Raw genomic sequence first — 17,021 nt, 5'->3', positions numbered from 1 at the left:
TCGGTAGGGATGTACGAGTTCCTATCGGTGGATTTAAAATATGTGGATGTGATGAACTCATCTCCAACCCTCCTGATATTAAGATCAAGGAAATTGACCTCATCCTGGCTGGCCTCAAAGCTAAATTTGATCCCTCTATTGTTTTCATTTAAACTAGCCATGAACGACCGCAAATCTGGCTCTGTTCCTTCCCAAAGGAGGAGGACATCATCGATATACCTCGCCCACAGGACTATCTCAGACCTTCTAGGGGCATCAATGATGTCCTCCTCCCATTTGGCCATGAAAAGGTTGGCCAAGCTGGGGGCATATTTTGCCCTCATGGCCACACCCCTGTCCTGGCGATAAAATTGCTGGTCAAACCAGAAATAGTTGTGTCCGGCCGCATATTCCAGAAGTTCTATTAGGAAATCAATCTGAGGTGAAGGAAGACCCGACCCCCTCTCTAGGAATAGTCTCACTGCCTCCACTCCTAAGGAGTGGGGGATGATGGTGTATAATGAATTAACATCTGCCGTGACCAACCAAAGACCATCTCCAGGGGTGATACCGGACAAAAGATTGATTATATGTTTGGTGTCTTTGACATATGACGGGACCTTTTGGACCAAAGGTTGCAAATAGTGATCTATATACTTGCCCACCCGGGACGTGACTGAGTCAATACCACTGACTATGGGTCGTCCCGGGGGGCAAGCTTGATTCTTATGGAGCTTCGGGAGGTAGTAGATAACAGGTGTACGGGGGGCACAAGGTATCAAAAAAAGTTTTTCTTTATCATTTAGAATGCCCCTCCGATGACCTCCCTCCACAATCCTACCCAGTTCCTTCTTATACTTGTCCACTGGATCCCGATTAAGGATAGTGTATGTTTCCCTGTCCTCCAAGATGCGGTACATCTCTTTCAAGTAATCGCATCGGTCTAGTACCACGATCCCCCCCCCCTTTGTCGGCAGGTCTAATGACCAGGGACTTGTTGTTACACAAAGTGTCTAGGCCCATCTCCAGGTCTCTACGCATTTTAACTTTCTTCACCCTGATATCCTCCAGGTCACGTAGTACCACATCCCTAAACACCTTAATACTGGGTGCAAGGGATCCTGGAGGATTGAAAAGGGACGCATTTGAAAGGTTGGAGTGTTGAAACTCCGTTATTCTCGTGGTATTCTCTCTAATGGGGTTACCCAACATATACCGTTTTATATTCAATTTGCGGACAAATTTGTGTACGTCCATATAAGTTTGAAACTTGCTCAGACATCTGGGTGGAGCAAATTTCAAACCTTTGTCGAGTAATTTAGTTTCAGAAGCCGTGAGTTCCTGTTTGCTTAGATTAAAAATTCCAGTTCCTATGGCCTCTTTCTTTTTTGTTGATTGGGCTCGCCTCCCCCCTCTAACCCCTCTCTTTGTTCGACGGACCTTTTCAGGCCTCTGTTGTCCCTGGGAAAAAAATGTTGGTTATTGTTCCCACTGGTGTGGGGCCCTCCCTCATAGGCGGGCTGTTGGTATCCCTGTCTATATCCTGGACTCCCCTGGATATAGGAATTAGGGTGCCGTCTAGGGTCCGCCCTCCAATTCCCTCCTACTCGGCCCGATCCCCTGGGGGTCTCAGAGTCAGAGAGGGGAAAAAAACGATTTTGAATGGGGACATTGTAATTATAATTCCTATCGTCTCTATTCTGATAGGGGAGATTCTCTTGGTAGGGACCCTGAGTCCAATCTGGGGGCCCATAGGTCCCTGGATGGCTGGGTCGTCCTGTTCTCGGAGAAAAAGGTACTCGGTGAGGGTATGGCCCATTCAACTTGGGGCCTTTTTTGGGTATTCTCTGTTGAGGAGCTCCCACATATTGATTCCTAGTCTGGTTTGGAGTTTTTTGATTATTCACAGGTCTCCTAAAACCATAGCTGGTCACGGCTTCTGAAACTAAATTACTCGACAAAGGTTTGAAATTTGCTCCACCCAGATGTCTGAGCAAGTTTCAAAATTATATGGACGTTGTAAGGGATCTTCCCGGGGTAGGGTGTGTTTGGACACAGTTCACAGCAGACTTGGAATTTATAAAGCAGATCTTGGCGTTTATTCGTGGTACAAACAGTCCAGCAAACAAAATATACAGCAACACCGTGCTTTCTAAGTACAACAAAAATAAAAGTCCTAGCCCGGCTGGGCGCTTACTAACAGGTTCTGCTCACCTATCTGACACTTACAAACACAGCGTCTTTCGCCTGGATGTCGCAGGGTGAGTTTTAGCTCCAGCAGTGGCTGTGCTTGCAGCTTCCTTCCACACACAGATTGTTCATTCCCTGGCTGAGAACAATCAGCTGCAGACCCTACAGAGCCTTTAGCTTCCCAGGCTAATTAGGATCAAAGCTCACCTGATCCCAAACCCAGAACTGGATCGGGGGATGTGGAATGACAGGTCCCTCTACCAAACCTACCTGCCATTCCATATAAACCCAGGCCCGGCAAAATTAAATAACAATTCAGCAGCATATCGCTGCTGAGAAACTGAACCATCCTGGATTTACCATCTCACACTGTGTAGCAACCTAGGTGAGATGTACACCCCCTCGATCACTTCTCCAGTGACATGTCTACATATCCCCCCCCTCTTTTTCAGACCGGAGGGCTGAGCCTTTTGTCCCCACAGACAACTCACCCTCGACAATGCGTCAGCATTTGCCTGTAATTTCCCTGGCCTGTGTTCCACAGTGAAATTAAAGTTTTGTAGGGAGAGAAACCATCTAGTCACTCTTGCATTTCTCTCCTTGTTTAACTTCATCCATGTTAGGGGGGCATGGTCTGTCACCAACTTGAATTTCCTGCCTAGCAAGTAATACTTTAACGATTCTAGGGCCCACTTTACTGCCAAACACTCTCGCTCCACAATGGCATAATTTTTCTCGGCCGGGGTTAATTTTCTACTCAAGTACGTCACCGGATGCTCCTCACCATTCACTACTTGTGAGAGTACTGCACCTAAGCCTGTGTTAGAGGCATCTGTCTGGACCAGAAATTCTCGTTTGAAATCGGGGGTAACTAAGACAGGTGGTTGGCACAAGGCAGACTTAAGGCTTTGGAAAGCCTTCTCGGCCTCTGGGGTCCACGTGACCATTGCTGTCTTTCCGCCCTTTGTCAAGTCAGTTAGTGGAGCAGCAACTGAGGCAAAGTTCGGCACAAATCTACGGTAATACCCCGTAATACCCAGGAAAGCTCTAACCTGTTTCCTTGTCAGGGGTCTAGGCCAATTCTGTATTGCCTCAATTTTATTTAGCTGTGGCTTAATCAATCCTCTCCCAATAATGTAGCCCAGATATTTGGCCTCTTCTAGGGCTAGAGCACACTTCTCGGCATTTATGGTCAACCCTGCATCACTTATGGCATCCAACACGGCCTGTACCTTACAGAGGTGACTTTCCCAATCAGGGCTAAAAATGACCACATCATCGAGGTAGGCAGCTGAGTAGTCACGATGTGGTCGCAGAATCAAGTCCATCAACCTCTGGAAAGTTGCAGGCGCTCCATGTAACCCGAATGGCATCACTACATACTGGAATAGCCCATCAGGGGTGGAGAATGCAGTTTTCTCTTTAGCCTCACCAGAAAGTGGAATCTGCCAGTAGCCCTTTGTGAGATCGAGGGTGGTTATGTACCTGGCGTTGAAAAAATGGACGGTAACACCCCTATGCAGGGTCAGAGGGCGCTGATCACCCCTGGTATGTTGAAAACAAAAAACGAAAGTATCCCCAAAGTGGGGTTTTTTAACAGCGTAAATTACCTGTGGAGGCTAGTTTATGTATATATGGAAATAAATACTGACATGTGGCAAAAAACTAATAATACAAATGTTTATTAGTAAAAAAGAGGATTGAACAGGTGACACAGTAGTCAGGGACTGAGCTCCACTATGTGAATAAAAATATATGATATTACATGGATAGACAGAATACAATTATAATGCCTAGACCATAATGCCACTGTAAATACAGTAAAAAAATAGATAATGTGGACCCTTTACGCGTTTCGACCCTCTCGGGGGTCTTCTTCAGAAGGTTTTTATCTATTGTAAAAGAAGGAAGACAAACATAAATACATATCCATATATGGTGCACTGTACTTTACTAGAAATAATCTGCTGTGGGCAGAATATACACCAAACATTGCATGGTTACATAATTAACAGTCAGTTGGTATACATTGCATGATAGCTACCTATATCATTCACGTAGGAGATCCTCTTTGAAAGACAGAAATAAGCTCCGCCATTTCTCCCATATCCTTCACAGATGCGCCAAACCTGTACCTGGCGTTACCCAACTTCTCAATCAACTCATCTACCCTGGGCATAGGATACGCATCGAACTTGGAGATCTCATTCAACTTTCTGAAATCGTTACAGAACCTCCAAGTTCCATTGGGCTTTGGGATTAGCACAATTGGGCTGGACCATTCACTCTGTGACACCTCAATTACCCCCAGAGCAAGCATACGTTTTACCTCGGCAGATACGGCTTCCCTACGTGCCTCGGGTATCCTATAGGGCTTAAGGTTTACTCTGCTTCTAGGCTCAGTTTCAATGTGATGATGGATGAGGTGTGTACGCCCTGGGAGGTCAGAGAACTTGTTTTTGTTTTTCTGTAAAAATTCATGAGCCTCCTGTTTCTGTGATACTGATAGAGTATCACCTACCTTGACTGGAGGGATTGGTTGTGACAAATTATTAACAGTATTTGTCGCCCCCAAGGATTCCCTGTCTTTCCAGGGCTTGATCAAGTTTATGTGATAAACTTGGAAAGGCTTCCTTCTACCTGGTTGGTGCACCTTGTAGTTCACCTCACTGATCTTTTCAACAATTTCATAAGGACCTTGCCACTTCGCCAAGAATTTACTCTCAACAGTGGGGACTAGTATAAGGACCCTATCGCCTGGGTTGAATGTCCTGATTCTTGCGGACCGGTTGTAAATTCTACTTTGGGCCTCTTGAGCTCTCTGGAGGTGTTCCCTTACCAGGGGCATTACAGTGGCTATACGGTCCTGCATTTGTGCTACATGCTCAATAACACTCTTGTATGGGGTGGACTCATTCTCCCATGTCTCTTTTGCAATGTCTAGTAGACCCCTAGGGTGATGACCATAGACCAACTCGAATGGTGAGAACCCTGTGGACGCTTGGGGCACCTCCCTAATAGCAAACATGAGGTAGGGTAATAAATGATCCCAGTCACGACCATCTTTTGCCACCACTTTCTTCAACATATGTTTCAAAGTTTTATTAAATCTCTCCACCAATCCGTCCGTCTGGGGGTGGTATACAGAGGTACGGATGTGTGAGATTTTAAATAGTTTGCATAACTCCTTCATTACTTTTGACATAAATGGCGTACCTTGGTCAGTTAGGATTTCTTTGGGGATCCCAGTCCTAGAGAACATATAAAACAACTCACGTGCAATTGTTTTAGATGCAGTGTTTCTTAAGGGTACAGCCTCAGGATAGCGGGTCGCATAATCCAGGACTACCAAAATATACTGGTGTCCTCTAGCTGACTTTACAATGGGACCCACTAAATCCATGGCAATACGCTCAAAAGGCACCTCTATAATAGGGAGCGAAACCAAAGGACTGCGAAAATGTGACACTGGGGCACTAACCTGACATGTGGGGCACGACTCACAGTATTTTTTAATGTCATCATATATGGCCGGCCAAAAAAACCTCTGGAGAACCCTCTCTCGCGTTTTGTCAGTCCCCAAGTGTCCCCCAAGAACATGGTTATGTGCCATGTCAAGCACCTGACGCCGGTACGGCTTAGGTACCAGAAGCTGTTCCACAATCTCATCCTTAACCTTATTAACCCTATAGAAAAGATCATTAGTCACCGAAAAATGTGGAAATCTTTTTTCAGCATCTGGTTCCTGAGGTACCCCATTCATTACAGCAACCTGCTCTCTCGCATTTTTGAGAGTGGGGTCCTGTAATTGTGCAGCCCCAAAATTATCTCTAGACACCTCTAAGTCTAGTATATTTTGCTCAGTGGGAGGAGCCTCCTCCTCCCCAGCCAGGACCTGTAAAGGAAAACAATCATTTTCATCCTGTACACTTTTATCATTCACAGTGGACAAAGCAACCACCTTAGAGGTATCCTCACTCCTTTTGGGGATTTTTCTTTTTTCCCAGAGAGCCCAGAATAAAGGAAAATCGCGCCCCAATATTACATTATGCATGAGGTTTTTAACCACACCCACTTCATATTGTACTGTGCCTTGTTCAGTCCCGACTTTAGCCAGCACTATAGGGTACACTTTTGTATCACCATGTATACACACAACGCTCATATGCTTTTTAGACTCTAAGTCCCCAGTCACCAGGCTAGCATGCACCAAGGTTACAAGGCTTCCTGAGTCCATTAACGCTTTAACAGGAAAGTCATTGATTGTAATATCGCAGATTTGCGGTTCAGTCTCTAGTCCAGGAACTGCAGCACAAGATGGTTCCGCAAATAGCGACTGACGCCGGCTAGCGTCACATTCCATGGGTTCAGAGGTAAGAGGGCAATGGGCCGACACGTGTCCCGCCTCATGGCATCTCCAACACTGGATAGGGCCTGGTCTCTTTGGCAAGGAGTCCTTTTCAGAGCCCCTTAGCCACCCGGGACCATCACCAGTCTTTTGTCCCTGAGACACCACTTGAGCCCTTTTCCCTCTATCAGCACCCCTCCACACTCCCCCAATAGATGGAAGTCTCTTACCAGCTGACGGCACAGATCTGGCGCTCCGGGGAGGTGAAGATGCTGCAGGAACATCACGGAGGTAGTCCTCAGTCGCCTGGAACCTCTCCACAAGGTTGACAAGTTCGTTTGCGTTCTTAGGATCACCTTGTCCCACCCAGCGTTGCAGGTCAGTAGGAAGCGCTCGGAGGTAGCGATCCATCACGACCTTCTCTAGGATTTGTGCAGGAGTAGAAGTGTCTGGCTCCAACCACTTTCTTGCCAAATGGATTAGGTCATACATCTGGGACCTCGCTGATTTGTCCAGACTGTAGCTCCAGTTGCGTACCCTCCGGGCACGGACTGCAGTAGTAACTCCTAGTCGGGCAAGTATCTCCTCTTTTAGCCGAGTATAGTCCTTAACCTCTTGCTCACTGAGGTCATAGTAGGCCTTTTGGGGTTCACCTGTTAAATAGGGCGCAATTACCTCTGCCCACTCAGCGGCTGGTAACTTCTCTCGCTCAGCCACGCGCTCAAATACTGTTAGAAAGGCCTCAACATCGTCCTCAGCAGTCATCTTTTGCAGCGCTTTCTGCACAGTCCTTCTCCCAAAAAAAATCTCTGGAGCGGCTCCCATCACTATGGGTGGATTAGTAACCACAGGCGCCTCACGATTTACTATCAGGTGCTCGATAAGTTGTTGTTGGCTTTGGCGCAAAACTTGCAACTCTTCCTTATGCATCTGCTGTTGTGCCGCCATGGACTGTTCATGTCGTTGCTGTTGTTGCAAACTTACTTGCATAAACTGCTTCAGCATCTCCTCCATGTTGCCGGACTGTTCCTGGAGTGTCATTGCAGCTTTCACCCAAGACATAAGCAGCTGTAGCCAAGTCTGTCCACACCGTTGCCCCTAGCAACCGCGTTGCCCGCTACCTCCACCAATTGTAAGGGATCTTCCCGGGGTAGGGTGTGTTTGGACACAGTTCACAGCAGACTTGGAATTTATAAAGCAGATCTTGGCGTTTATTCGTGGTACAAACAGTCCAGCAAACAAAATATACAGCAACACCGTGCTTTCTAAGTACAACAAAAATAAAAGTCCTAGCCCGGCTGGGCGCTTACTAACAGGTTCTGCTCACCTATCTGACACTTACAAACACAGCGTCTTTCGCCTGGATGTCGCAGGGTGAGTTTTAGCTCCAGCAGTGGCTGTGCTTGCAGCTTCCTTCCACACACAGATTGTTCATTCCCTGGCTGAGAACAATCAGCTGCAGACCCTACAGAGCCTTTAGCTTCCCAGGCTAATTAGGATCAAAGCTCACCTGATCCCAAACCCAGAACTGGATCGGGGGATGTGGAATGACAGGTCCCTCCACCAAACCTACCTGCCATTCCATATAAACCCAGGCCCGGCAAAATTAAATAACAATTCAGCAGCATATCGCTGCTGAGAAACTGAACCATCCTGGATTTACCATCTCACACTGTGTAGCAACCTAGGTGAGATGTACACCCCCTCGATCACTTCTCCAGTGACATGTCTACAACGTACACAAATTTGTCCGCAAATTGAATATAAAACGGTATATGTTGGGTAACCCCATTTGAGAGAATACCACGAGAATAACGGAGTTTCAACACTCCAACCTTTCAAATGCGTCCCTTTTCAATCCTCCAGGATCCCTTGCACCCAGTATTAAGGTGTTTAGGGATGTGGTACTACGTGACCTGGAGGATATCAGGGTGAAGAAAGTTAAAATGCGTAGAGACCTGGAGATGGGCCTAGACACTTTGTGTAACAACAAGTCCCTGGTCATTAGACCTGCCGACAAAGGGGGGGGGATCGTGGTACTAGACCGATGCGATTACTTGAAAGAGATGTACCGCATCTTGGAGGACAGGGAAACATACACTATCCTTAATCGGGATCCAGTGGACAAGTATAAGAAGGAACTGGGTAGGATTGTGGAGGGAGGTCATCGGAGGGGCATTCTAAATGATAAAGAAAAACTTTTTTTGATACCTTGTGCCCCCCGTACACCTGTTATCTACTACCTCCCGAAGCTCCATAAGAATCAAGCTTGCCCCCCGGGACGACCCATAGTCAGTGGTATTGACTCGGTCACGTCCCGGGTGGGCAAGTATATAGATCACTATTTGCAACCTTTGGTCCAAAAGGTCCCGTCATATGTCAAAGACACCAAACATATAATCAATCTTTTGTCCGGTATCACCCCTGGAGATGGTCTTTGGTTGGTCACGGCAGATGTTAATTCATTATACACCATCATCCCCCACTCCTTAGGAGTGGAGGCAGTGAGACTATTCCTAGAGAGGGGGTCGGGTCTTCCTTCACCTCAGATTGATTTCCTAATAGAACTTCTGGAATATGCGGCCGGACACAACTATTTCTGGTTTGACCAGCAATTTTATCGCCAGGACAGGGGTGTGGCCATGGGGGCAAAATATGCCCCCAGCTTGGCCAACCTTTTCATGGCCAAATGGGAGGAGGACATCATTGATGCCCCTAGAAGGTCTGAGATAGTCCTGTGGGCGAGGTATATCGATGATGTCCTCCTCCTTTGGGAAGGAACAGAGCCAGATTTGCGGTCGTTCATGGCTAGTTTAAATGAAAACAATAGAGGGATCAAATTTAGCTTTGAGGCCAGCCAGGATGAGGTCAATTTCCTTGATCTTAATATCAGGAGGGTTGGAGATGAGTTCATCACATCCACATATTTTAAATCCACCGATAGGAACTCGTACATCCCTACCGACAGTTGCCACTTTCAACCTTGGCTAAAAGCTGTTCCCCTGGGGCAATTTTTACGCCTCAGACGGAACTGTTCGGACATTGCAAAATATGATGAACAGGCAGCGATTTTGGCAGGTAGATTTCTGGAAAAGGGATACGATCCCGTTTCCCTTGATGCAACCATGAAGACTGCCCGGACTAGAGATAGATCTTCACTACTGGCAGACAGACAAAGTGCTAGGGCTAACATACAGGGTGGTGTACCGTTTGTTACGACTTTCTCAGTCCAACATCGCGGTGTAAGAAATTTGATTCAAAAACATTGGCACTTACTCACTAGTGACCATGTTTTGAACCCAATTCTACCTGTTAAACCCCAAATAATTTTTAAAGGGGCCTCTTCACTGGGAAACAAGATTGCCCCCAGTGTACAAGACCCGCCTAGGGCCAATAGATGTTTCTTTCAAAATCTAATTGGTTACTATAAATGTAAGAACTGTCAGGTTTGTACCCTGAATTCACATAGGGGCACTAAGATTTCTAGCATTGCATCCTCAAGCACCTCTAGAACATACGAAATAGAGTCTTTCATTACTTGCTCTTCGGAGGCTGTGGTTTACCTTTTACAGTGCCCTTGTGGCCTCCAGTATATAGGGCGGACCAAGAGGGCACTCCGCGTCAGGTTGAACGAACACATAGGCAACATCAGACGTGGGTTTGATAAACACCCTGTGTCCAGACACTATGACCAGACACATAAGAGAGACCCATCAGGCACCCTATTTGTCGGTTTAGACAAATATAGGCCCCACTGGAGGGGAGGGTCCCTGGTTAGGGAAATATCCAAGCTCGAAATGGCCTGGATCCATAAATTAAAAACATATGTTCCGTTTGGCCTTAATGTGGACACCGATGTAAATGCCTTTATTAATAACTCTTGAGGTGACCTGTTTGATATAATGCTTCTCTACCATGGTTCTTGTATCAGTTTCTGTGAAATACCATTTTACTGTACTTTTTTCTTGCTGTTTTATTTTGGTACATATTATTGTAGAACATATCCTTGTTTTTCTCCTTTTTTGGCCCCTTTTGGATGGCAGGCCTGGCTTTGGGTTTGGCGGCCCTCTAGATGTGGGGACTCACGTTTAATTGCATTCCTTGATATTTGTTTGGGATGCCCTAGGCTAATCTCTGGGGAATACGCGAGTCAGTAAGGTATTTGAAATACATGTTTACAGTAGCCCCAGTTCTTAATTGAATCTGATGGACATACAAATACATCAAGAAACACATAATTTTTTGGTGTATCTCTATACCAATTTGCGATATTTTATTTTTTTGTTTTATTTTATTATTATTTATTATTATTCTTCATTTTATTGATTTTTTACTTTAGTTTACCCTCCTTTTTGACCTATACTATGCCCTATTTCTGGACATAGGAAGGGTATTTTAAAATGAGGGCATTTGCCACGTCTCTCTCCCAATAGGGTTATTACCTGGAAGTGAGGCTTGGTTTATGACCATATGACGTTCGTATGGAAACGAGGTATGGTCTACAATCATAGGACGTTCGCTGCGGATACGCACATCTGACGTTCGTGATTGTTAGTGAGGCTTGGCCCATGGTCATTGATTCCTAATGCTTAAGTGATATCTAAGATGGCCGCTGACCCAAAGCGAGGCTTGGTTAAGTTGATGGTTATAAAAGGGGTGACGTCGCACGCCGCCCGTGCCCCTGGACGACGTAAATTATTACGAAACGCGTAGGGCGGTGCGAACGTGTCGACGTCACCCCAGTCGTGTTCGTTCTTTTTGGACCAGGAAGGACGGGTCGGTCTCTGCGTTGGCGTGCATCCGGCCGGTGCACACTTCTGTTTTGAACCTGCTTTTAAAGTCTTTTATGTAAGTGTATACGTTCGTTTTTGCAAATTAAAGTCATTTGGTTTTACACTATCTGGAGCCTATGTTTTTCCCTATGTGATACCACGTTGAGTTGGGAGTGATATGTGGAATAACAGCCATAACCCTATCGCGTGAAAGATTCAGGATCGCTTGAGGAGGAATCGCTATCCGGATATCCTTTGACTATTGTCGCCTGTGGTGACCCTCTGTAACGGGGGGTCGCTTGGATCTGGTAAGGAGCCAATTCACTCATTCGGTGTTGGGAAAAGCACAGTACATCTTTGGAGAAGATTTTAATTTGTGTACTTATAACTCAGCTGTTTGAAGTTTGTCCTTCACTGCTGTACTCCACTTGAAGCTTTACTTCACTGGTGTTTGTTTACTATATGGACATTCTATTATTATTTTTTGACATATGACTATATGGACATTATATAGAGTGTCTCTAAATACAATCTTTTTTCTTGATAGTTCATTTATGTAAAAAATTGCAAACATTTTTTTCATATTCTATTCTATTTTTTAACTTTTTATTTTCTAGAGGTATATGCACTGAGTTTGATATACTCATATTGTGTTTGGGGAACTCACACTCTTGACACGCATTTATGGTTTGTTTTTGTATTTAAATTGCACTTATCTGTATATGGTTTGCATTATATTTTGGAGGTGGTCTTGGAGACATTAAGATACTAAGACCCATATCGTGGGTCTGGCACATATACATACCCTACTCACATTGGGTATTCGTGGTTAGCGCAGTTCTTTCTTTTTTCTACAGCCTGTCCAGTGCCTATCAGCTCAGCCTATTTGGTGGCCCATCAGCTCAGCCTGTTCAGTGCCCCTCAATGCAGCCTTCAGTGCCCATCAATGCAGCCTGATCAATGCCCATCAGTTCAGCCTGTTCAATGCCCCTCAATGCAACCTCACCAGTGCCCATCAGCTCAGCCTGTTCAATGCCCCTCAATACAGCCTGTTCAGTGCCCATCAATGCTGCCTGATTAGTGCCCATCAGCTCAGCCTGATCAGTGCCCATTAATGCAGCCTGCTCAGTGCCCATCAGCTCAGCCTTACCTGTGATCAGTGCATGGCAAGCAAGAAGAGCAGATGGATTTTTCAGAGTGGGGATCTCCTGTTTACCCTGCGTGTCCGCTGTCCTCAGACAAAGTCTAGCCTCCAATGATAGATGCTACCAGTGTGCTGCCTATCATAGGAGCCAGCCCATGAGGCGGAACTTTGCCTGACAGCCGGGTAAATTGGAAATTCCCACTCTGTATAATCCAGCAGCTCTCCTCTTCTCCCCCTTCCCGTCCAAGACAGCCCAGCGGGATCCATGGTAGGGCCAGCCCTGGGCACCCCCTCTACCCCAGCTTACGGTGCACCGCCTAGGGTCGGCCCTGAATCCAGGGATAAATCCAGGGACAGACTTCCTCTGGAGACAGTGTCCTCAATCCTGGGACTGTCCCCGGAAACTTGGGATGTTTGGTCACCCTATACTAGAACTACTTAGCTTTAAAAGAACGGTGAACAGGGAAAAAAATTAGTGTAAAAAAGAAGTGTATGTACTGGCATAACTTTTTTGTTTCTAGTTTCAAAAGTAGTAGGGAAGAGTTAAAACCGGTGTCATGCTTTAGTTAAAATGAGTATGTTGCGGTCATATTGGTCGACTGATCCAATGTACCATATGCCCGTGTTCTCTGCTTCCATGGCCAGGGCACGATACGAGCATATTTTACGGTTCATGCACTTCAACAACAATGAACTCTGTCGTGCTCGTGGAGACCCTGGATACAATCGGCTCTACAAAATTCGGCCCCTCGCAAACCACTTCAACAAACGTTTTGCAGACTTGTTTACTCCCCATCAAGTTGTCTGCATTGATGAGTAGAGATGAACGAACTTCCGACGGGACGTTTCGCGAAAGCGAACCGCGAACGCGGGCAAAAGTTTGCGAACCGCAAAGTTCACGGCGGGCCCCATTGACTTCAATGGCAGGCGAACTTTAAAAACCTACAGGTCATGTTTTCAGCCACAAGATACTTACTAGCTGTGCACACATAGTCCCACCACATGGCCACTGACATAACACATGTATGAAGTGAATCTGGGATCGACAACTACAAGCATTCTTTTTTTATCTGTGACATTTTTACAATTCAGGACTCAGGAGCACATGAAGGCAATGGAGGAGAGGAAAGGTCACGGTAAGCTATGAAGAGGGTACAGGAGATGATCACCAGCACCGTGATATAGAGCACCGACACCAGCACCCTGATAGAGTGCACTGACACCAGCACCGAGATAGAGTGCACTGACACCAGCACCATGATAGAGTGCACTGACACCAGCACCGTGATATAGAGCACTGACACCAGCACCGTGATAGAGTGCACTGACACCAGCACTGTGATATAGAGCACTGACACCAGCACTGTGATATAAAGCACTGACACCAGCACCGTGATAGAGTACACTGACACCAGCACCGTTATATAGAGCACTGGCACCAGCACCGTGACAGAGTGCACTGACACCAGCATCGTGATAGAGTGCACTGACACCAGCACCGTGATATAGAGCACTAACACCAGCACCGTGAGAGCACTGACACCAGCACCGTGATATAGAGCACTGACACCAGCACTGTGATAGAGTGCACTGACACCAGCACCGTGATAGAGAGCACTGATACCAGCACCATGATATAGAGCACTGACACCAGCACCATGATAGAGTGCACTGACACCAGCACGGTGAGAGCACTGACACCAGCACCGTGATATAGAGCACTGACACCAGCACCATGATAGAGTGCACTGACACCAGCACTGTGATAGAGTGCACTGACACCAGCACCGTGATAGAGAGCACTGATACCCGCACCATGATATAGAGCACTGACACCAGCACCATGATAGAGTGCACTGACACCAGCACGGTGAGAGCACTGACACCAGCACCGTGATATAGAGCACTGACACCAGCACCATGATAGAGTGCACTGACACCAGCACTGTGATATAGAGCACTGACACCAGCACTGTGATATAAAGCACTGACACCAGCACCATGATATAGAGAACTGACACCAGCACCATGATATAGAGCACTGACACCAGCACCATGATAGAGTGCACTGACACCAGCACCGTGATAGAGAGCACTGACACCAGCACCATGATATAGAGCACTGACACCAGCACCATGATAGAGTGCACTGACACCAGCACGGTGAGAGCACTGACACCAGCACCATGATAGAGTGCACTGGCACCAGCACCATGATATAGAGCACTGACACCAGCACCATGATAGAGTGCACTGACACCAGCACGGTGAGAGCACTGACACCAGCACCATGATAGAGTGCACTGGCACCAGCATCGTGATAGAGTGCACTGACACCAGCACCGTGATATAGAGCACTGACACCAGCACAGTGAGAGCACTGACACCAGCACCGCGATATAGAGCACTGACACCAACACCGTGACAGAGTGCACTGACACCAGCACCGTGATAGAGTGCACTGACACCAGCACTGTGATATAGAGCACTGACACCAGCACTGTGATAGAGTGCACTGACACCAACACCGTGATATAGAGCACTGACACCAGCACCGTGAGAGCACTGGCACCAGCACCGTGATATAGAGCACTGACACCAGCACCGTGATATAGAGCACTGACACCAGCACCGTGATAGAGAGCACGGACACCAGCACCATGATAGAGAGCACTGACACCAGCACCGTGATACAGTGCACTGAAACCAGCACCGGGATAGAGTGCACTGACACCAGCACTGTGATATAGAGCACTGACACCAGCACCGTGATAGAGAGCACTGACACCAGCACTGTGATATAGAGCACTGACACCAGCACCGTGATATAGAGCACTGACACCAACACCGTGATATAGAGCACTGACACCAGCACCGTGATAGAGAGCACGGACACCAGCACCATGATAGAGAGCACTGACACCAGCACCGTGATACAGTGCACTGAAACCAGCACCGAGATAGAGTGCACTGACACCAGCACTGTGATATAGAGCACTGACACCAGCACCGTGATAGAGAGCACTGACACCAGCACTGTGATATAGAGCACTGACACCAGCACCGTGATAGAGTGCACTGACACCAGCACCGTGATATAGAGCACTGACACCAACACCGTGACAGAGTGCACTGACACCAGCACCGTGATAGAGTGCACTGACACCAGCACTGTGATATAGATCACTGACACCAGCACTGTGATAGAGTGCACTGACACCAACACCGTGATATAGAGCACTGACACCAGCACCGTGAGAGCACTGGCACCAGCACCGTGATATAGAGCACTGACACCAGCACCGTGATATAGAGCACTGACACCAGCACCGTGATAGAGAGCACGGACACCAGCACCATGATAGAGAGCACTGACACCAGCACCGTGATACAGTGCACTGAAACCAGCACCGAGATAGAGTGCACTGACACCAGCACTGTGATATAGAGCACTGACACCAGCACCGTGATAGAGAGCACTGACACCAGCACTGTGATATAGAGCACTGACACCAGCACCGTGATAGAGTGCACTGACACCAGCACCGTGATATAGAGCACTGACACCAGGAACGTGATAGAGTGCACTGACACCAGCACCGTGATATAGAGCACTGACACCAGCACCGTGATAGAGAGCACTGACACCAGCACCGTGATAGAGGGCACTGACACTAGCACTGTGATAGAGTGCACTGACACCAGCACCGTGATATAGAGCACTGACACCAGCACTGTGATACAGTGCACTGACACCAGCACCGTGATATAGAGCACTGACAGCAGCACTGATACCAGCAACTCGCTGCTGGGTCCCAAAAATATGACACCGCTCAACCTCTTCAAACAGGAGAGTATGGGAATATAGTACGGTGTACTTTTTTGTACAAGTAAGTGAGCCAAATGTAGAAAAAAGGTCTGTGTGCTCGATTAAATAAATAGTTTATAGAGATATACATGGTCTACTGGTCACATGTGTTGAATTCCTCTGAGATCCATTCATTTTTAGAAATGTGAGGTAGTCAACACTGTCGTGAGCTAGGCAAGTGCGCTTATCGGTCACGATCCCCCCTGCTGCGCTGAACGTCCTTTCGGACAGGACACTGGATGAGGGGCAGGACAACAGTTCCATTGCAAATTGAGTAAGCTCTGGCCAGAGGTCAAGCCTTCCCACCCAGTAGTCCAGGGGTTCATCACTCCTCAGAGTGTCCACATCGTAGGTTAACCCGATGTAGTTGGACACCTGTCGGTCTAGGCGTTCCCTGATGCTGGATCCGGATGAGACCTGTCGATGGGTCGGCTGAAAGAATGACCTCATATCAGAAGTCACCAACACATCTTCCAACTGGCCTCTTCTTGCAGGCACTGTTGGATTGGTACCCGCAACTCTTTCTCTGGGAGTGTGAATTCCTCCTCTGCCAGCGCACGCAAAAGCAGAATGCAGCATTTCTCGAAGCAAGGCCTGGACGTGCTCCATTCTGACAGCCCTCTGTGACGGTGGTAACATTTCCGCCATCCTCCTCTGGCTCCTCTTCAGACTCCTGTTGTTGACTTGTCTCAGATAGAGTAGCCCCCCCTGGGAATTCAT

The sequence above is a fragment of the Lithobates pipiens genome, unplaced genomic scaffold, assembly GCF_037356315.1.
Source record: "Lithobates pipiens isolate NorthernLeopardFrog02 unplaced genomic scaffold, aLitPip1_a1.2 Scaffold_19, whole genome shotgun sequence".
NCBI lineage: Eukaryota > Metazoa > Chordata > Amphibia > Anura > Ranidae > Lithobates > Lithobates pipiens.
Note: the sequence above shows the minus strand (reverse complement) of the source record.